Consider the following 23,645-nt stretch of genomic DNA (forward strand, 5'->3'; position numbering starts at 1 on the left):
CAAGCCACCACTTGAAAGCACGGGCGAATTCAAAATAACACAGAATCACAAAAGTGACGCCCCGCGGTATGATCCCTTGCTCCCAAGCGTCACAAAAGTGATGCCCAGTGGTTAAGGGGTTAATGACCAGGGGCTTTGGCCCCAATGGTCGATAGGCCAGAAAAAAAAAAAAAAATAGTTTGCTCACTCTGCTCATAGACAAGGTTCAAGCACGTTTGTATATGCACACCTCAAGGACGCTTGATAGCCCAAGCAACAGACATAAAAGCAGGCTCGTCATCATTTGCTGTTTGACACTCCCTAGGTAAGTAACCTTTACGAATTGGCCGATTCAAGGGGGGATTAGCTAGGAGATAGAAGAGAAATAGTTAGGTGAGTTAAGGTGTAGGTTACTGTTCACCAAACCCTATGACACTTGTCTGAATTTACATAAGGACAATTTTAGGGATGAGTAAGGACCTATGAGTTGTTTACTAGAAAACACCAGAAATCTCTTACATCTTTGGTGTCCGACCGAGGGTACCGATTTATACTAAATCAAATATTTCTGACATTTTGGTGCCCCCAGCAAGTGAGGATAACAGATGTGTGCCTTAGCACTGTGTTTAAAGTTGTTGTTTTTTTGTGCATAGTTTGCTACAACATTCGGTTGAAGTGGATGACGTGGAAGTACGCATATACAGAGCTCCGGGTGGAAGGACAAATTCCTTCTCCAACGATGAAAGGCTGAATGACGTATTAGATTGGGAACATGATCATACCATCCTTTTCCTGCAAGGAAATGATATTCATGAGGAGGTGGAGGTTAATGAAGTTGTAGAAAATATTCTAACCGTGGTAGGAACCACAGAAGGCTCATCTAAATCCTTGCTAGCCATAATCCTCCTGGAGCCAAGAAACCCACCATATGGCTCTCCAGTTTGCTATGGGACATATAAATTAATTAGTAGAGCTGTGAACAGGAAGTTGCAATATATTAGGAAGGGGAGGGATTTTATGCACTTTAATGCCAAGCCATTCCAAGCAACATTGAAGGCCGATGGGATACATTCGAACCGTCATGGCAGAGAAGCGGTTCTGCAGAAATGTATTAATTATATAGAACTCAAGAAAGGATACAAGCTATGGGTGGGCCAATGGTGTACTAGGAGATAATTATCTTGAGCTCGGGGAATTTTGGACATTGCGTGTAGGGATGAAATATAACCTTAGAGGTTTAATAACCCTTGGGGATAGGTTGAAATTATGGACCTAATCCCTACACTCCTAAAAATTTTAATAATTAGCTGAGCCGGAAAATGAGTATTTGGAAAATGAGTGGTGGGATAAATACAACCCTAGAGGTTTAATACCCCAGGGGGATAGGTCTGATATAGTGGACTCAATCCCTATCCTCTTCAAAATTTAAAATAATCAGATAATTACTACGCTGGGGTAAATTTGTGGTTGAAACTCAGTGTTAATTATTAAATTAGAAATCAGTCAACATGCCTGTTTCCTTGTTGCAATGATCTTCTAGTAGTAAAGCTGGATGGGTAACTAGAGCCATAAATGATTGCAAACAATCGTTGCACGAAATACCTCTGTCCAGGGAGAAATTAAATAGTCTCCTAAATATACTGAAAGACTGGTGGAATAAGTACGAGGAAGGTTATATAAATTTAGAAGCGGTTATAGTAAAGGCTGATGATAAGGAACTCTTAGAGTCAGAAACTACGAAGATTGAAGGTAAACTAGAAGAATACTTAACTGTAGTAAAGACACTAGAGTCGAAATTAGCAGAGACTGCCGCGGAAACACAAATTGTGGAACAGCGGGGTAGAGCTGTGTTACCACAAATAACGCTTCCAGAGTTTGATGGGGAGCAATGCTGGAAATCCTCTTAGGATCAGTTCAAATATTTAGTACATGATAGAACAGATCTCCCTAAGGTCAGTAAGCTCACATATCTGTTAGGACAGGTCAAAGGAACACCATATCAGCTGATAAAAAACTACCAGTAGAAGAAAATAATTTTGAGGTGGCCTTGACTACCCTTAGACAAAACTACGAAGACAGGGATCAAGTTATTACTCAATTACTTAATTGAATTACTCATACCTTGACACGATTTTGATTCCTTGCAAAAATTTACAATTGCAATAAATTGTAACTTAAAGGCCTTCGGTACTTACGAAGATTTTAAGGCATCAGATTGGGTGCTTTCAAGAACTGTGTCCTTAAACCTTCTACCAAAAACCAAGGATGCTTTGTATGGTAGGTACCAAAAGGATAATTTCTCCTGTGAAGAGATTGACGAAGGCTTGATGCAACTCTGTAAACATTTGCAAGGAACAGTAAAGCCTACTGAGATTAAACAGAAGACTGAAATAAAGAAAAAAAAAAAACTGACCAACTGGTTGGGAAACTTAAGTCAGTGAAGTCTATACGTGCCTAAGGAAGAGGTAGGTACTTTCCATAGTTCCTTCAAGGCTGAGAATAAAGTATTAAAGACAAGGAATAGACAAGCTGATGAAATTAAGGAAGTAAAACCTCCCATGGTAAAGGACAGGAAAGTTTGTGCATTTTGTGGTGAGCAACATTCCAGTGCATCTTGTCAACATTATCCTGATTATGCTTCTAGAGTAGAAAAGCTTCAGGAACTGGGGTGTTGTATAATCTGTATGAATTCCGAACACACTTCCACGGACTGTTAGACAAAACTAAATCTTTGTTCTAAATACAAAAGGGATAATCATAGTGCCCTATGTCCAAGGATGAAAAATGAGGTTCCTAAACCTGCAAGTGTCAATATGACAATTGCAAAGGTGAATGATCCATTAGTAATGCCAGCTGGAGTTCCAATAGCAGATGTGAAGGTATTATTTGAGAATAGAAATCTATTAACATGTACCCTTTTTGATATGGGTGCTCAGAAAACCTTTTTTTCTGCAGACATTGTGAACGTTTTAAAGTTACCTATTTATTGGCAAGGTAAATCTAGCCATTACAGGATTCTTAACAACGAAGAAAGCTCAATCTTTTGATTTAATTAGACCTGTAATACAGATATAAATGCCATATAACACCAGCTGTACTGGATAATATGGAGACAGGTATATATGTATATAAAAAAAAGGACTGAAGGAAACCTCTGATAATCTACAAAGTTCAGGGATAAAGTTGGCTTAACGGAATGTGGAATCAGATACTGTGGGCCTCACAAAAATGATAATTTGTTCTGATTATTGTGGAAGATTCCTACATAAGACTTTCAAGAAGAATAAGGTATAGTTGTTCAAGAGTCCAGCAGGCAACCTTATTATGGGTCTGTTGCCTTTTCCAAAACAAGTTCAATGAAGGAGAGGCCAAACCAGTAGACTCAGTCTTTGTTACCTCCATACAGTCATGGACGGTGGCTAAAATAGGTGCAGAATTAGAACCTACTTAGATAAATGGCTTGTTGGATGAAGATATTGAACCTGTACACAAATTATGGGATCTAGTCAGTGTAGGAATACACTCTGAGGAACCAACCGCTGAAGATAAAATAACTTTGGATTTGTATAATCAGTCTGTGGAATTTAAGGATGGACAGTATTGGGCAAGATTACCATGGGAACTAAACCATTCGGAGTTACGAACAAATTACCAAGCAGCTAAGGCTCAGTTAAATTCTCTTCTAAGGAAGTTGAGAGATAAACCAGAACATCTAATCATATATGATAATATTATAAAAAATAAATTGAAGAATAAATTTATGGAAGAGGTAGAATTCCCTGTTAACTACAAAGAAGGGCATTACTTACCACATCATGCTGTAAGCAAGGATTCAGTAACTACTCCCATAAGGATAGTATTCATTTGTAGTAGTAAAATGTCCAAGGGATCAGCTAGCTTGAACGTTTGCTTATACTCTGGACCTACACTAACAGAGAAGCTAGGGAATGTGTTACTAAGATTTAGGAGAGAAACCTTATACTTATACAGCAGACATTAGTAAGGCTTTCCTCAGACTAGGACTGAGAGAGGAGGATAGGAAATTTACAAAGTTCCTCTGGCCTCATGATCCTCAAAATGAAGGTAGTCCATTGAAAACTTACTGTTTTAGATCGGTGCTCCTTGGCTCCTGTGCTAGTCCTTTCCTGCTTTGGAACACTTTAGAGCATCATTTTGGAAATTCCAAATGCCCAGAAATAGGGGAGGCTTTTTAGATGGATAATTTACAAGGTGTTGCTGCGATAGAGTTGGAAGCTTTGAAGGCTTATGAAGTAGCCAATTCCGAATGTGGGAAGGCAAATTTGCCGTTACAGAGCCGTAATACAAATTCGCCGCTTTTGAGGAATAAAATACAAGAGGACTATCCAGATTCTGACATTCCCAAAATTCAAAATGTGTTGGATCTTAACTGGGATACAACAGCTCATGTAATAAGTTTGTCACTTTCACCAAGAGGTTCTTGTTAAGTCAGGTCTCCATGTTATTTGACCCATAAGGATTTGTCAGTCCTATAGTTATTAGGGACAAATTTTTAGTGCAGGAGGCTTGGCGAGAAAGGTTAGACTGGGACACGGAATTAGGTGAGACATATATGTTTAATACCAGTAAGAATTTTCTATCCCCCGTTATTGTTCATCCAGTGTAAGGCTAGTGATTTTATCCCACCGGTATTCTTCGATCAGTGTAATGACGAATATTTATATTCTTACCTGTTGTTGGTACTGGTCAACTCATCCATGGATAATACAGGTGGTACTCGACTTAGTATATTAGATGATAATTATTTAAGAAAAAAAAGAATTTTTGGTAGCGTTTGTAATTTTTGGCCGAGCTTAGATTTAATCAGTACCACAGGTGGTCGTCGTTCCCTCAGCGAAGGAATCTTGAATTGGAAGGGGAGTGAATTAGGCTTGAGGACTTAATTCCCTTGATTAGGTACACTAAGAAAGTAAGAAAAGATATATACTTTAATAATTTTTATGCTAATTTCCACAAAACATTTTTAATTATATGACCCTTTGTAGTCTGAGAGATTGTACATTAACCCCTTAACCGCGGGGCGTCACTTTCGTGACGCTTGGGAGCAAGGGATCATACCGCGGGGCGTCGCTTTTGTGATTCTGTGTTATTTTGAATTCACCCGGGCTTTCCAGTGGGGGCTTGTATCATCTATCAGTACTGACAATGTCCAACACTAGTCAGCACTCCTAATCTCATCTGTACTCCCATCCATTGTTGACAATTTAGCCATTTCTCCCCGTTCTTGACTCCCCTCCCTACCCCCCCTCCATTACCCTATGCTCTCGCCTGCCCGGCCATGCTACGCTAAGTAAATCTTCCCTGGAATTTTTCACTGATTTCATCCATTGAAATAAGCCCTATGTCGTATTCTTATACCAAATAATATATACAAGTAAGAAATCAGGTAAGTGAGAGTGCCATACACCTGGAATTGGCTAATTATCACCTGACAACACCTCACGTGCACTCGTTCGCTAATTTTCGCTGTTTTTTTCCCCTTGAAATATGCCGTATAATCTATTTTCGTAATAAATATACATGTAAGGAGAGAAGGGAGAAGCCTAAATGATATTTACATTCACCTGGAACTACCTAATTTATAATGTATTGTCTAGATTTCCTGCCAATCATATCAGTGCTACACAAAGCTGTTTCAAGATTTAACATTGGTAGCTCTGATTATATATCTCCTAAGTAGGCCTCTAATCTATTTTCGTAATAAATATACATGTAAGGAGGGAAGGGAGAATATTTACATTCACCTGGAACTACCAGATTTATAATGTATTGTCTAGATTTCCTGCCAATCATATCAGTGCTAGACTTAGCTGTTTCAAGAAGTAATATTGGTAACTCTGATTAACCCCTAAAGCAGGCCTCTAGGCTGCCCCTGCGTTATCAGTGTACTCTCATCTTCCGAAGTGGGAGGACGTACGTTTCATCTTGCTGACTTCAAGGCCTTTTTTTCACCCCCATGCAAATGGCTCTGTGACCTTTACCCCCTACTAAACCTCGTGTGGAAAGAGGTAAAGCGCTGACAATTGATAAAAGAGTGACTATGATCTTTCTATTGAGTAAAACAGTGCAAGTGGAATTGTAAATAATGTGCAAATAATGTGTAAACAGCAAGTGAAAGTAATGAATGTAAATATACGTGAACAATGGAAAATAGTTTTATAAGTTATTTCAAGTGACAGTGCACAACACAGTGTAAATAAAATAGAAATGTAAATAACGTAAATAAAATAGAGAACGTAAATAGAAATGTAAATGAGTAGTATTATAAGATTACGAGTATATACCCTAGGAGTAATGAAAGTGAAAGTTTCACTCTAGCATGTCTGAATGCTATGAGTTATGAGAGTGAAGATGAAAGTGACATTCACTCTCAATGCCAGTATACAGGAAGAGAAAGTGAATGCTACGTATTTTACTGAAAGAAATTGAATCCCTACAGTGACAATAAACTAATACTACTGAAGGAAACTTATGGATAAAGACTGTAGATATATATAAGTGTTATATAGTAATAGAAATATAAAGTGTGAGGGGTTTTATGAATAATAAATGACAGGCTACCATGAGCGAACTAGTGCCAGTGAGACGATCAGACGCGCTCGTAATTTCCATTGCTTTCACAGTGTTTTTTTTTTTTAGTATGGATCCCAAACTACTTGAAAATTGTAGAATAGTGTTTATAGTGTTTGTATCTGGCTGTGGTAATCATATTACGGGTTGTCGGGAAGTGTAAAGTGGAGACTTCGTTACCCTACTTCAGAGGTCTCCACAAGTCCTACGGTAACCGACGAAGGCTCAACAATCATTCCAGGAGAAAGCTGAAGGTATGTGCCATAAGCATATGTAATTTTATTATTCTAGGACTAATAACTGATTTTTGGCAAATATTTTTTGAGAGTCTGTCGGAGCCCAAATAACCCCGCGGCACACGCAAGTTATTGGTAAACAAGCCCGCGGTGTAGGGGTTAAAACCATGGTTTGGATGATCATTCCTCTAACATTATTACCAGGCGAAACAAATTGATACATACAAGCGATGTATGAAGTCATTGTACCATATTTTCTTTTTGTCAGTTACTCTTGGGCTCGACAATAGCCTCAAGACAGGGACCTTTTTACGAGCATGGGTTATCTTTTCGGGCTGGCATAGCCTCGAACCAATAAGAATGATTACTCGTGTTCATTTTCATCCATATAATATACTCTCATCATCTAATTCTCTAGAATCCAATATCAGTTCAGGACTATTTACAGTTCATAAGCATCATTGCTATAATCAACAAAAAATGCATAACCACTCGGGCTTGTTTAGCCTCGAGGAATAATTCAGCAAAAAACATAATCCCTAAGAATTCATAATCACTCGGGCTTGTTTAGCCTCGAGGTACTATTCAAACATTGTATAATCACTAAGAATACATAATCACTCGGGCTTGTCTAGCCTCGAGGTTCATTTCAAAATTACATCATTGCTCACAATCATTAAGTTCCCTTCCACGCTCCTAACTTCCTAACTTTAGTTACAAGAAAGAAAACGGTTAATGGTTTTGAATTTCGCCCTTCCGTTACCAGATTACATCACTTTCAAATTTCTATTTCTTATTTACAAAATAAAATTCACTTGATAGATCAATAATACTATTATAATTACATTTGGTTTATATAATAATTCATGGATAGTGTAATGTGTGTATGCTCAAGTCTTTGGATAATACTATGGGAAAGCCTTATGCTCACACTGACGTTGCCGGTGTCTGTGGACTGAACAAACGTCCATTATATATGACGTCTGGGCCTCGAGTCTACATTAAACTTTCAACAATATTACTTCATATAGTCCATGACAAGTAAGGATTAAACAAAGAAAAAGAGGGGGAGGAAGAAGAAATGTGGACGGCTCACCTGAACAAACGTCCATTATATACGACGTCTGGGCCTCGAGTGAGCTCGCTAGCGACGCCACTGCTAAGTCAAATGAGGTGGTGTTTTTGAAATATAGTGGGTTTCAATTCTCTTTACAATTTATTTAGCAGCGTACCCATGACGCCAGGACTTTTGATTGAATTGGGGAAAATTTGGGGTTTATTCCTTATTTAATTTAGATACTGATTCTATCACTGTCTCACTTTGAATTTTGAGACATCTCATGCCATCTACTGACGGCCAAGACAAACGGGACCTTTAAATCCTCACAAATAACATTATTTAGGCCTTTTGGACTGTTAATCTTACATATTTTGGTTCTAGCAGCTTCATTAGTAAACATTTCATAACTAGAGAATTGTATATTCATCATTATTCTGTTTAAGGTTTAAACTCGGCGCCCAACAACGACGCACAACAAGAAGGGAAAGCTGCGAGCATCTGTTATTCATTCCTCGACCAGACGAGGAATTCCCATAGCTCAACATCCACAATTACATCACCCACTGCATAGATACAGAGATACATACATATAAAAATAGAGTTAGCCCTACATTAATCATTAACATATGAATTACTACTTAGGATAGGAATTTATAGACTAATATTCGGGTTACACCCTATCTAACTTAAAATTACAGTACTTCTAAACACATACATGAATATCAAATGTGTGGCACTACACGGCTCCCACGTTCGGAAAACAAATTTTACCCAAGTCAATTTTCTATGACATGTGCATGGATGGATTGTTGTTACTCTTATAACTGCTATGAACACTTTGAATTGGAATACTTTTCCCCACAATCGGTGGCACCTGTCGGTCCACATTAAACACCTGATGCGTACCTCAGAAGGTCACTTACTCACTACATTAGGAGGTATGATCACTCCTTACTCGAGATGTTATGAGGGAATTTATGCCCCAGTCAGCCTCAGGTTTTGGAGGATAGCTTGTCGCTCAGCTGTGCTCGACAGGGTCTCTCGAGATTGAGATCACCACGGGAGGCGCTTCCTTCCACTCTTCCATTTGCAATCACATTCACTCTGTCCTTTTGTTTCCAGCTTTCCACCCGCAAGAGGTGAGCGCTCATTCTGTCCTGAAGACTCCACTACCTCACAAATCGTGCTAACTGTAAGGTGAGGGGATTAGCTACTCCCCTGGAAGTAAGGCACTTCCCGGTTCCAACAGGAACTCTTCTCTCTTTTCTTTTTTTACACCCTCTCCTCGGGGATGAGTCCACCCGGAACATAACTTTAAGCAGTTATGTTTCACAACATTCGTCACATGCACTTATCTACATTTCTAACACTCCTTTATGAGCCTCCAAGGGGCATTCCTCACTCGCGGTGGTAATCGCTCATCTTCGGGCTCCGGAGCGAGCTCCTGTTGCAACAGTTCTAAGAGCCATTCCTCGGTACCGTAATATGGTTTTACCTTTTCAGCAGCCCTTTGTATTTTTTTTCCACTTAATACATTTTCAATGATATAAACACTTCCATCTAGCAGCACTTCAATCACTTTATACGGGCCATCCCATTTGGCATTCAGTTTTCTACAGGTACCCGGCTGTATGGTTTCTTTTTTTGCCCACACCAAACTATTGACTTCAACCTTCTGGGCTCTCCTCCACCTGTTGGCCACCTCCCGGTATCGCCTAGTCATCCTTTGGTTTGTACCCTTTATGAGTGTGTGTGCTATCGCCAGGTCGTCCTCCTCTGCATCCACAGAAGGCAATAAGGTACCAATGAGGCGAGGGGGATGGCGCGAGAAGAAGGCATAATAAGGCTGTTGTCCCGTGCTCGAGTGCACCTCTTGATTTATGACGGTTTGACACGATTGGAGCAGCTGAGGCCAACGCAAGGGGTGTCCGTTGCAGAGAGATGCTAGGATGCTTTTCATAGTCCGATGCATTCTTTCAGTGGTGGAATTTCCCTGGGGATGATAAGGGGTGACGTAGAACAAGTCCACCTGGTTCCTCCGGCAGAACTTCTTGAACTCTCCACTCGTGAACTCTCCGCCGTTGTCCAGCACGATACCTCGTGGTGTCCCAAAGTCGATGAAGTATTGCCCAAGACAGTGTATGATGTGTTGTGTATGTTTATCCCCGAGGGGATAATATTTCACAAACCTACTATAATAATCTATCACAGTAAGGACATAGCGGTAACCCTGAGATCCAGCAACCATATCAGTCAAGTCAATCCCGATACGTTCCAATGGTTTACTTACAGGCGGGAAACCTTTCCAAAGTTGCTGCAACCCAGTTTCACCTTTGAATCTCTGACAAGTGGGACACTGTTTCACATACTCGCATACATCTACCTTTAGATTTGGCCAATAGAATAGTTCTTCGGCTTTCTTAATGGATTTTTTCTGACCTAGATGTCCTGAGATTTCATGAGCGTGTTTGATAGCTTCTTTAATGATTGACTTAGGAATCACCAAACAATATTGGATGCTACCATCATTTGTTTCACGGGCAAAATATAATAGTTCATCAATCAATGCGAACTGGCTCAGCACAGCTTTCGGTAGTCTTTTAGCAGGGAGCTTCTCACTACGCAAGTACTTAACTAACTCATCCCACATGGGTTCTTCTCGTTGCTTATCTCTCATCTCGTTTCCACTAAATCCAAGCCAGTTGGTTTCTGAATGGTGGAATATCACTCTGACAGGTCTAGAAAGTTGATTAGCGACTTCATTATATTTACCTTTGACGTACTGCACGTTGTAGTCGTACTCACGCATCTCGAGAATCCATCTGTTCATACGTGGGGATTTGGTCTTTCGCTTAAAAATGCTGGTAAGCGGTTGATGGTCTGTCAAGATAGTAAAGTGGGAACCCCACAAGTAATGGTGAAAGTTGCGGCATGTGAGAACAACTGCCAATGCTTCTTTGTCTGTTGCAGAATATTTTCTCTCGCAAGGGTTGAGCTTTTTGGAAAAGTAACCAATAGGCAAGTTGGAGTTGTCTGGTTGGATCTGACTTAATACGCCACCAATATGAGTGTTGCTCGCGTCGGTGGTTACAATGAATGGTTGAGTCACATTGGCTCTTACCAATACTGACGCATTCCCTAAGCTCGTCTTCAATTGATCAAAAGCGGATTGACACTCATCTGACCATTCGAACGCTACTCTGGATCTGGTTAAGTTAGTAAGGGGAGCTGCTTTTTTTGCGAACGAAGGTACATGTTTTCGGTAGAATCCGCACAATCCAAGGAATCTCCTGACTTCCTTTACTTTGGTGGGTCTTTTCATTTTGTTGATAGCCTCTATGTTTTTTGGGTCCGGCGTACTCCTGGCCGCTGAGATTTGATGGCCAAGAAAGGTTACTTCTTTTAACCCAAAGGTACATTTGCTTAAATTTAACTTGGCCCCATTCTGTGAGAGTAAAGTGAATAGTTGCTGTAAGCGACTCAACAACATGGGGAAGTCATCAGCCCAAATTATCAAATCGTCCAAATAATTCTTTACCCAGCCTTGCTTCAACAATGGAGTAAGAATGTCCTGCATTCGTCGGGAAAATATGGCTGGTGAACATTTTAGTCCGAATGGTAAGCGCCTAAATCTGTAAAGTGTGACTCCATCACTGAATGTGGTTAAATCACGACTTTCCTCGTCCAGCATGATTTGAAAATATGCCTCACGCATATCAAGAGTCACATAGTAATTATGACCTGCGGCCTGCTCGACTAACTCTTCCAGTCTGGGCAGTGGATAGATATCCGTGGCTAGATGTTGATTCACGTGGCGATAATCTAAACACATGCGCTTGCTGCCGTCCGGCTTGTTAACTAATACAATAGGAGATAACCAAGCAGCTGTTGATCTTTCAATAATTTCTCTCTCTTCCATGTCTTGCAACATTTCAGCGATCACCTGTTTAGCCTGTTCAGGGTATCGATAGATCGGTCCACGGCTGGGCTGTGGATCTGCTACTTTAATGTGAACAGGGGAACCGCTGATGGTTCCTAGTTCTCCTTTTTCCAAAATGAAGAGGGGATCGTGTTGCAGGATTACGTTAGCTAATTCTTCTTGTTGAGCTGAATCTAAGTGTGGCCATGTCTGTTCGTCAATTAGTTTTCGGAGTCATTGAACACGAGTTCCACTTTCATCAGTTCGATCACTGGTAGGGATCAGGTCATTATGGATATTGGCAACTGAGTTGACTGTACTTACAGGAGGGTCGTCAATGATTTCATATGAGCCTAGAATGGTACTTATCCGAAACAGTTTGTCTTGTTTGGCTCTATTATTGAGGGGCAAATAGACTAGGCCCTCTGAATTCACCTGTAACAAGTAAGGGTGACTATTATGACTGAAACGTGTTTGTGGGTAAAACTAAAGTGGTTTTAGGCTCCTCACTCACTGGCACGGCAATGAATTTGGTTTGATATGGGGTGAGTCTCTCTACTGTTACAAGATTAATTTGCTTCAACTGTTGAGGATTCCTGACGGCTCTGATAGGTGTGGCCTGGACTTGCTCAACTTTTCCTTTTCGCCGAGGAACATAGTTCACGACGTACGGGGCTCCTCCCAACATTAGTGCTCGTTGCGCACCATTCCAGATCAACGGAGATTGTCCGAGGACATCACATCCCAACAACATTTCAGTAGTCAAGTAGGCGTTCGGGACGACTGGACACCACTGTTGATGAACTTTCTCATCTCCCACTCTGATATCTACTTTGACCATACCCAGGATACGGAGTGGCGCTCCTGTGACTCCCTGTAATCTCGGTGGATTTCTCCTTGTGTTTATTTCTGTTCCTAACCGCTTCGCGGTGGCCTCTTTAAGTAAGGTATATCCACTCCCTGTGTCAACAACAGTTTCCACGATCTTATTATTCACGCTGACACTTATTGTGGGCGATGTTATACCTGCGGTTAGTCAAATAGCCTGATGGGGGAACTTTGTTTGAGTGGCGGTCTGCCTCGCATTTGGACTGGGTGGGTGAAATCTGTTATTGCTCTGTGTCACTGCACTGCGGTTTATGCGCCCTGGGCAATCATTACTGCCTCGACGACATCCCAACCTACGGCAATCAAAACAGTGGCCTGGTGGTGGTTTGGCCCGACATTCTTGCAACTTGTGTGAACTCTTCAGACAATGACTACAGTATTTTCTCCCCGGTGTTACAGGAGTAGATTGCTTTTGATTGAGTTGTTCTAAATTTGTTTTCAAATCCCTTAATTGAGCTCTCAATTCAGTCACTTCCTTGTCTGACTCGGGTTGACAGTTATCATGGGATGGTCTTGGTGGAGTATCAACTACATTGGTATCTGAGGGATCTTCACTTTTATTGTCTCTATCCGGCATTGCATTAACTCTGGTGGTATACCTCTCTTCGAGAAGCTGCCTTTCATTTTCGATCCTGTCATTGAATTTACGGAGTGGATATCCGTCATCAAGGTAACCTTCCAATTTTTCCCTAGACTCGAGCAGAAGACCATACCACAGTTTCTTCTTGATCCATTTATCTCGCGAGGGAAACTTTTCTTTTGGGAACTTTGTTTCGAGAGCTGCATGCTTACACATAAACCTATGTACAAACGCCTGGGGTGAATCCTCCCAGTCATAGGTCATGTTCTCTAACTCTTGCCAAGCTCGATCTACACTCAGCTCGATGGCAAACTCCGCATTCAAGAATTTTTTAAGCTCAGGCCATGACAGTGCAAAATGCTTCTTTTGATAATTATGAATAAAAGTGGCCAATTCAGAACCCATTCGACTCTTGGGAACCTGGATTCTGGTTGCGTTGCTGGTATGAGTTTGTTCCACCGCCTCACAAAACATTTCGAGGCGAGATGTAGCTTCTATCCCTTGCAGTTGATTTAATTCCAAAATTGGGATATTGCGCAGTTTTGTGAGAAAGTGAGGTGAAGTCATAATGTGTGAACAAGGGGTCGAGTGTGAAAGCAGCGTTCTGTTAGTAGCACCGAACTGTTCCTCAGCCTCATCCAATTGAATGGTTACATGATCTCTCCCCACTTGTGACGGACGATCAGCTTCCGGCTGTGTCTGAGCAAACAACTGTCCATACAGAGACATGGTGACCCTAATTTACTATTGTTACTAAAAAAAAAAAAGGAAATTAAATTTTGAAATATTGTCTCTTTACCTTTCACTTCCCTTCATTTTCTCACCAACGCCACTAATTTGGGAACGATGAATATCCCACTGCTATTGCCACCAGTGTAATAGTAAGAATTTTCTATCCCCCGTTATTGTTCATCCAGTGTAAGGCTAGTGATTTTATCCCACCGGTATTCTTCGATCAGTGTAATGACGAATATTTATATTCTTACCTGTTGTTGGTACTGGTCAACTCATCAATGGATGATACATGTGGTACTCGACTTAGTATATTAGATGATAATTATTTAAGAAAAAAAAGAATTTTTGGTAGCGTTTGTAATTTTTGGCCGAGCTTAGATTTAATCAGTACCACAGGTGGTCGTCGTTCCCTCAGCGAAGGAATCTTGAATTGGAAGGGGAGTGAATTAGGCTTGAGGACTTAATTCCCTTGATTACGTACACTAAGAAAGTAAGAAAAGATATATACTTTACTTTAATAATTTTTATGCTAATTTCCACAAAACATTTTTAATTATATGACCTTTTGTAGTCTGAGAGATTGTACATTAAAACCATGGTTTGGATGATCATTCCTCTAACATTATTACCAGGCGAAACAATTTGATACATACAAGCGATGTATGAAGTCATTGTACCATATTTTCTTTTTGTCAGCTACTCTTAGGCTCGACAATAGCCTCAAGACAGGGACCTTTTTACGAGCATGGGTTATCTTTTCGGGCTAGCATAGCCTCGAACCAATAAGAATGATTACTCGTGTTCATTTTCATCCATATAATATACTCTCATCATGTAATTCTCTAGAATCCAATATCAGTTCAGGACTATTTACGGTTCATAAGCATCATTGCTATATAATCACTAAAAATGCATAACCACTCGGGCTTGTTTAGCCTCGAGGAATAATTCAGCAAAAAACATAATCCCTAAGAATTCATAATTACTCGGGCTTGTTTAGCCTCGAGGTACTACTCAAACATTGTATAATCACTAAGAATACATAATCACTCGGGCTTGTCTAGCCTCGAGGTTCATTTCAAAATTACATCATTGCTCACAATCATTAAGTTCCCTTCCACGCTCCTAACTTCCTAACTTTAGTTACAAGAAAGAAAACAGTTAATGGTTTTGAATTTCGCCCTTCCGTTACCAGATTACATCACTTTCAAATTTCTATTTCTTATTTACAAAATAAAATTCACTTGTTAGATCAATAATACTATTACAATTACATTTGGTTTATATAATAATTCATGGATAGTGTAATGTGTGTATGCTCAAGTCTTTGGACAATACTATGGGAAAGCCTTATGCTCACACTGACGTCGCCAGTGTCTGTGGACTGAACAAACGTCCATTATATACGACGTCTGGGCCTCGAGTCTGCGTTAAACTTTGAACAATATTACTTCATATAGTCCATGACAAGTAAGGATTAAACAAAGAAAAAGAGGGGGAGGAAGAAGAAATGTAGACGGCTCACCTGAACAAACGTCCATTATATACGACGTCTGGGCCTCGAGTGAGCTCGCTAGCGATGCCACTGCTAAGTCAAATGAGGTGGTGTTTTTGAAATATAGTGGGTTTCAATTCTCTTTACAATTTATTTAGCAGCGTACCCATGACGCCAGGACTTTTGATTGAATTGGGGAAAATTGGGGGTTTATTCCTTATTTAATTTAGATACTGATTCTGTCAATGTCTCACTTTGAATTTTGAGGCATCTCATGCCATCTACTGACGGCCAAGACAAACGGGACCTTTAAATCCTCACAAATGACATTATTTAGGCCTTTTGGACTGTTGATCTTACATATTTTGGTTCTAGCAGCTTCATTAGTAAACATTTCACAACTAGAGAATTGTATATTCATCATTATTCTGTTTAAGGTTTAAACTCGGCGCCCAACAACGACGCACAACAAGAAGGGAAAGCTGCGCGCATCTGTTATTCATTACTCGACCAGACGAGGAATTCCCATAGCTCAACATCCACAATTACATCACCCACTGCATAGATACAGAGATACATACATATAAAAATAGAGTTAGCCCTACATTAATCATTAACATATGAATTATAGACTAATATTCAGGTTACACCCTATCTAACTTAAAATTACAGTACTTCTAAACACATACATGAATATCAAATGTGTGGTACTACATATGGAACAATGGGAACAAATTAGAAAGGAGTTTGAAACCATATCAAGCATATGTATTCCCAGGAAAATAAACAGTAATGAGAAGTTGCACTTACACATATTTTGTGATGCTTCTCAAAGGGCCTATGGAGCAGAAGCTTATTGCACAACAGGAGAGGATAGTAAGATTATTATGTCCAAAGTCAGAGTTGCGCCAATAAAAGGAAGAACCCTACCTCAAATAAAGTTGGTTTCCATAGAAGTAGGAATTAAATTGGCCAGATATTTGTCCACTACTCTTGATACTCAGTTTGAGAATATCTATATATGGACTGTCAGTGAAATTTGTCTTTACTGGATAGGGAATGAAGATAGTAAAATTCCTTTCGTCCGTAATAGAGTGAAAACTATTAAAGAGCTGTCTTTCAAATTTAAATTCATGCATGTATCCTGCAAAAAAAATCTGCAGATCTGCCCTCGAGAGGTTCGACTGTAAAAAGACTAATCCTAAATGGTTACTCACTAAAGATTGGCCTGAGCAGAAACAGTATAATATTGCTGAGGTTGGTCTAGTAAACCTGGATCTTGTAGTACCTGAGCCAGAATCAACTGACATCAGCCGATTCTCATCAATAAGACAACTTATTAACATTACTAAATTAATTGTTGAATTTTAAAATAAGACAGTGGGGTTTCAGAAGTTAGATCCCATGGATTATTGGCTGAAAAGAATACAAAAGAACTATTACGGAGAGATATATGACCTTTTAGGCCAGGGCACTGGGAACAGGAATAAGCTGATAAGAGATTTAGGCCAGTTCTTTGACAGAAAGGTTCTGATTAGATGCTGGGACCCAATAATAAAGGCTGATTTGCCTCTCCATACTAAACATCCCGTATTATTACCCAAGAGCAGACACTTGTACAGTTAATTGTAAAGGAAGCCCACGAATTGACTCTTCATGGAGGGTTGCGTCATGGAAGGGCATCCGGTGTAAAGCCCTAGCCAACTCAATATGCGGAGCACAAAAGGAAACTTCATACCGGATCGGTCGTGGTCCGGGTCAACAACGACCGCCACTTGTGCTGTTGTCCAACAGAGGGCCGGTGGAAAGTATGCGACTGTTGGACAAAGGAAGGAGAAGAGGAGGATGACAGTTCCAGAGGAAGCGGGAGAGAAGGGAGAGTAGAAGAGTGAAGATAAGAGTGGGATCTTTGAATGTGGGCACGATGACGGGTAAAGGGAGAGAGCTGGCCGATATGATGGAGAGGAGAAAGTTGGATATACTGTGTGTGCAGGAGACAAAATGGCTGGGAAGGAAAGCGAGGATGATTGGAGGAGAGTTCAAGTTGTTTTACCATGGCGTGGATGGGAGGAGAAATGGTGTAGGTGTGGTAGTGAAGGAAAAGTATATAGATAGTATATTGGAGGTGAAGAGAGTGTCAGATAGAGTAATGAGTTTGAGGATGGAAACTGAGGGGGTCCTGATTAATGTCATCAGTGCATATGCCCCGCAAGTGGGGTGTGACTTGGAGGAAAAGGACGAGTTTTGGAGTGAAGTAGAGGAAGTGATGCAGAGCATACCCAGGGAGGAAAGAGTGGTTATGGGAGCGGATTTGAATGGGCATGCTGGAGAAGGAAATAGTAGTGATGAGGAGGTGATAGGCAGGAACGGTGTCGGAGAGAAGAACGCTGAGGGTCAGATGGTTGTTGATTTTTCAAAACGGATGGAGATGGCTGTAGTAAACACTTATTTTAAGAAGAAGGAAGAGCACTGGATTACGTATAAGAGTGGGGGAAGGAGGTCGTAGATAGATTATATCCTATGTAGGAGATGCAGTTTGAAAGAATTCAGTGATTGTAAGGTAGTGCCAGGGGAGAGTGTAGTAAGACAGCATAGGGTGTTGGTTGGAAGGATGAGTTTGAAAGTAAAGACAAGGAGGAAAGTGAGAGCTGAACCAAGGATTAGGTGGTGCAAGCTGAAGGAGCAAGACTTTTGTAGTATAATTAGGAATGAGGTGTGCCAGGCATTTGGAGGCAGGGAAGACCAGGACGGATGGGCAGTTATCTCGGAAATGGTGAGGGGGGAAAGCCAAGAAGGTACTTGGGGTGACATCGGGACAGAGGAGAGAAGACAAGGAGACTTGGTGGTGGAATGAGGAAGTACAGGATAGCATGAATAGGAAGAAGCAGGCAAAGAAGAACATGGATAGACACAGGGAAGAAGAAAGAATTCGGGAATATAAGGAGAGGAAGAACATAGCCAAGAAAGAGGTTGCTAAGGCAAAAGAAAATGCATACCAGAAGCTGTAGGAGAAGTTGAATAGTAGAGAAGGGGAAAAAGACCTGTACCGATTAGCCAGGCAGAGAGACAGAGCTGGGCGGGATGTGCAGCATGTTAGAATGATAAAGGATGCAGATGGCAAGGTACTGACAAGTGAGGAGAGTGTACTAAGAAGGTGGAAGGAGTATTTCGAAGAGCTGATGAATATAGAAAATATGAGAGAGGGAAGGTTGGAAGAGTTGGAGGTAGTGAGTCAGGAAGTGCAAGAGATCAGCAGAGAGGAAATGAGGAATGCCATGAAGATGATGAAGGATGGCAAGGCAGTGGACCCTGATGGTATACCAGTGGAAGCATGGAGGAGCTTAGGAGAGATGGCTGTGACGTGGTTTACCAGATTGCTTAACAAAATCCTGGAGGTTGAGAGGATGCCGGAGGAGTGGAGAAATAGTATTCTAGTTCCGATTTTCAAGAACAAAGGTGATGTGCAGTGCTGCAGCAATACAGAGGTATAAAGGTGATCAGCCATGCAATGAAGATATGGGAAAGAGTGGTGGAAGCTAGGCTGAGAAGAGAAGTGAGGATCTGCGAGGAGCAATTTGGTTTCATGCCAGGGAGAAGTACTACAGACGCCATATTTGCTTTGAAAATGATGATGGAGAAGTACAGAGAAGACTAGAAGGAGTTGCATTGTGTGTTTATGGACTTGGAGAAGGCTTATGATAGGGTACCGAAAGAGGAACTGTGGTACTGTATGAGAAAGTCAGGAGTGGCAGAGAAGTACGTGAGGGTGGTGAAGGACATGTACGACGATAGTGTAACAGCAGTGAGATGTGCAGTAGGAATGACTGAGGGTTTCAAGGTGGAGGTGGGATTGCATCAAGGATCGACTTTGAGCCCCTTCTTGTTTGCAATGGTGATGGACAGATTGACAGATGAGATTAGACAGGGGAGAGATGACAGGGGAACCGTGAGGCTGCAAGGTGTAGAGGTGGCAAAGGTAGATGAATTCAAATACTTGGGGTCAACTGTACAAAGTAACGAAGAATGAGGTAGAGAGGTAAAAAAGAGAGTGCAGGCGGGATGGAGTGGGTGAAGAAAGGTGACAGAAGTGATCTATGACAGAAGGGTCTCTGCTGAAATGAAAGGGAAAATTTATAAGACTGTAGTAAGGCCAGCCATGTTGTACGAAATGGAGACGGTACCTCTGAGAAAAAGACAGGAAGCACAGTTGGAGGTAGGAGAATTGAAGATGTTGCGTTTTTCACTAGGAGTGACGAGGTTGGACAAAATTAGAAGTGAACATATTAGAGGGACAGCACACGTAAGTCAGTTTGGGGACATAGCTAGAGAGGCGAGACTAAGATGGTTTGGACATGTGCGGAGGAGGGATGAGGAGTATGTCGGGAGGAGGATGCTGGAAATGGAGTTACCAGGCAGGAGAAAGAGAGAAAGGCCAAAAAGAAGGTTTATGGATGTAGTGAAGGAGGACATGCGGGTGGTAGGTGTAAGAGAAGAAGATGCAGAAGACAAAGTAAGATGGTGAGAGGTGATCTGCTGTGGCAACCCCTAAGGGGAGAGCCAAAAGGAGAAGAAGAAGAAGAGGAGGTGTGCCACAGACTTTGGGCCGAATCCGGGAAAGGTATTGGATCCCTAAGGGGAGACAGGTCATAAAAAAAATATCTCAAAGGCTGCATCACATGTAGGAGGCATGAACAACGACCATATGACTATCCAAGACCACCTGCCTTACCAAGGTATAGGGTAAATGTAAGTTGGCCCTTCCAAGTAACTGGAGTGGATTACACAGGGGCCATAACTGTTATGGGTGAGGGAACTCTCCATAAACATTTGTCTATTTACTTTTACCTACACAAAGGCAGTCTATCTAGAAATGGCGGAAGATCTGAGCTCAGAGACATTCTTGAATGTCTTTTGAAGAATAGCCACTAGAAAGTCTTGTCCTAACAAATCAATAAGCGACAAAGGAACTAATTTCGTCAGAGCAGCACCTTTACTCTTGAACATAATGAATGACCCAATGGTTAAGTCGGCACTGGGAATCAAAAATTGTACCTGGCAGTTCACAGCTCCAGGAGCACCATAGTCTAGTGCGATTTCTTGAAATTATGGCTGAATGAGTAATTTTGGGGGAAAAGCAAGCAACTTACTTTTTCTTATGGATTTTGAGGTGCTGAATACAACCTGGGGTGTTGCTAAGCGATATTTTGCCATTTAAGGGGGCAATTTAAAGGTCAAAGGTTATTTGGTGAATTGTGGGGTTTCCCGTTATATTTGAGATAAGGCACTGCTAAAATCAATATAATTCCATCAATAATGCATGTAGGTAAGTCAGCTAGGTCTAGCAGCTAAGGAAATTCTGTGTTAGATGACATTACCATTTTATGATTTTTCCCCCCATGATATTGGTACTTTAGGTAAAAGCTTGAGTCAACTCCTCAAACCTTAAATTTGGTCCCTATTTTATTTTTATCTCCACTGACTAAAAAAAACTGTCAATATAATGTTTTTCTCTAGATTCATTTGAAAAGACTAATGTTCTGGGTAGTTCTTGCAAAAAAGGAATTGATGATCTCTTATATAGGGTCTGAGATACAAAGAGCCATAATTGGACCGTTTTCCGTACTTTAAAAAAATGACAGCATTTTTCTTTTTATCTGTATATTATCCTCTGGTTATCATTCTTGGAGGGAGTGGAGCAAAGAAGGTGGTTTTCCAAATGGTTCTTGGGTCCATGACCCCGCTGCAGGGGGTCACCTTGACGTGGTGGCGGGGCTTGAAGCGTGGTTGACTGTGCCACCTACTTTGGAGGCATGCCTACCTTTGTAGGGTTCGGCATTTGTCAGCCTCGTGGACCAAGCACCCCTTACATCACTGGTGGAGGAAGTCTGCTTGTGATGTTAGTCCCTGTCCATTTGCCACCTAGGGCGGGACTGTTGCCTCCCCACGTGTTTGCCGTGCATGGCATCCTGTAATGCTGGGAGACGGGAGTTCTGGAGGTTGAGCGATGCTGCACGATACGCTCTGCAGCAAGCAATACACCTCTTTGGTCCCTTTTTCTGACTAGATGGGCGGCCTGGTTGGGCCCGACCAGGTCAGTTGGCTGGTCATGCATTGGGTAGGGTCAAGTGGACACTGAGGGGCCTGGGGGCTCCTATTGTCCTGGAGTTACCCTTGCCCAGGTCCCCTGGTGGTTACCCGCGTATACTCTCCCGCTACCTTTGGAGTCGCCAGTGGTGTTATCCCTGGCACATGACTTCCCCTTGTTGGGATCTATGGTGGGTGGAGGGGTGGGGGAATGAAAGTGTTTTTGTTATTCATGGCTTACTTTTCAATTACATCTGTTGACGACACTGCATCTGCCCCTGGACACTCTTCAAACTGCACATCCTTTGTTGCCACACTGGAACCTTTTCAGGCCCCTGGCGACTTCTCACCTCTGCTCCAAGGTTTGGCCAAGATGATACGAACCAGGAAAAATTCATGAAGTATCTAGTGCTGAAACCCTCTGCAGGTGGTTCAGTGCTGGATACATTTTTAATCTACACCATACAATTGTTTCTTCCTGTCAGTGCGAACAAGTAATTTCTACCCAAGGGGATGGTAGCCACCTAATTGAGGTTTCCTCCCCAGAAGAGAGCTCACGTCTCCAGACTCTGACCTCCGTTTCTGGTCACGGCATGTCCTGCATACCTCATGCCACCTTTGGTCAGTGTAAGGGGGTCATTTACTCCCGAGACCTCCTGCGATACCCTGAGTCACGGTTATTAGAAGAACTACACACTTAGGGTGTTGTAAAGGTTGCCAAATACAGAAGAAGATCGATGATATTCTGATCCCAACTTTGATGCTGTTTTTGACCTTTGACCGCTTAACGTTGCCTGCTTCCGTGAAACTTGCTTGGCTCTCTCTGCCTGTGAAGCCTTATGTTCCTAATCCAAAGCGGTGTTTCCACTGTCAGGGGTATGGACATGTTAGCAAATTTTGCCAAAGTGCACTGGCTGGCCTTCCTGGTGTTTGTGTCTCCTGTGGCGAAATGAGTCATACCAGTGATTGTCCAGGACCCCTTAAATGCTATCACTGTGGGGGTTCTCATGTTGTACCTTCCCAAAACTGTCCTTGGTACTGCCTTGAAAAGGAAGTTTTGAGCACTCGTGCACGTGAGAAGGTTTCCTTTCCAGAAGCAAAGAGGAGGGCCCAGACTCTCTTCTTTCAGCCTGGAGTTACTTATGCTTCTGTCCTTTCTGGGGCGCCTGTACGTCGTTCTGTGTCCCAGAAGTTGCCACGACCCTTTACAGTGACCACTTCCCCAACTACTGATTTGACGGATATTAACACTGGAATTACTGATACGTGTGTGACTGATGCTCATCCACCCACTGCTCCAACTGTCTCTGCCTCCATCTCGGTGGCTGACGGTTCGCACACTTCTGTGATGGTGGCAGAGATACACGTTGACGAGACTCATCCCCCCTTGTCCATTATGAACGAGTCTCCTCCTGTACCCGGCAAACGTCCCCGTAATTCGTCCGAGTCCTCAGAGCCTGAAAACTGGCCACCTAAGGTCTCTGTTGTTGAACCTTGTATCAACCTCTCTACTACTCCCTCTGCCTCAGAGGCTGAGGGGTCTAGCTAAGTGGAAGCTGCTGGTGGTGGTTCACCTGTAGTCAGGTCCCCACCTGGGGATGGTGTTGGAGAGACCGTTGGTGTGTCTGTTTTGAAAAGTACAATGTCATCCTCACAGGGTTCTAATCCTGTCGATTCTCTTTTCATTTCTGGAGCTTCTAATGGTGACACTGGCCATCCCACATCACCAAAGGCGGCCTCCAAGCCTCTTTCCAAACCAAATGTTATTCCACCTCAAAGTAAGAGTGTTGTAAAACTTTCCTCTTCCTCATCCTCACGTTTGCCCAAGGATGTTCGACATAAAGCGCAGGTTCCTGGTGCTGGGCACTCTCTTACCAAGGGCCTTCCTAAGCATCATTCCAAACCCGCTCGCATGTCAGGAGGTGTACAGTCCCATACTTGATCATTTTCCCCTCCACAATGGGTTCTATTATTCAGTGGAATTGTCGGGGTGTATGTGCTAACTATGAGGAGCTGTGTCATCTAGTTTCTCAATTTACTTCTCTATGCATGTGTATCCA

Source organism: Coenobita brevimanus, chromosome 33 (assembly GCF_032717465.1).
Source record: "Coenobita brevimanus isolate Jiangsu-jjx chromosome 33, ASM3271746v2, whole genome shotgun sequence".
Lineage (NCBI taxonomy): Eukaryota > Metazoa > Arthropoda > Malacostraca > Decapoda > Coenobitidae > Coenobita > Coenobita brevimanus.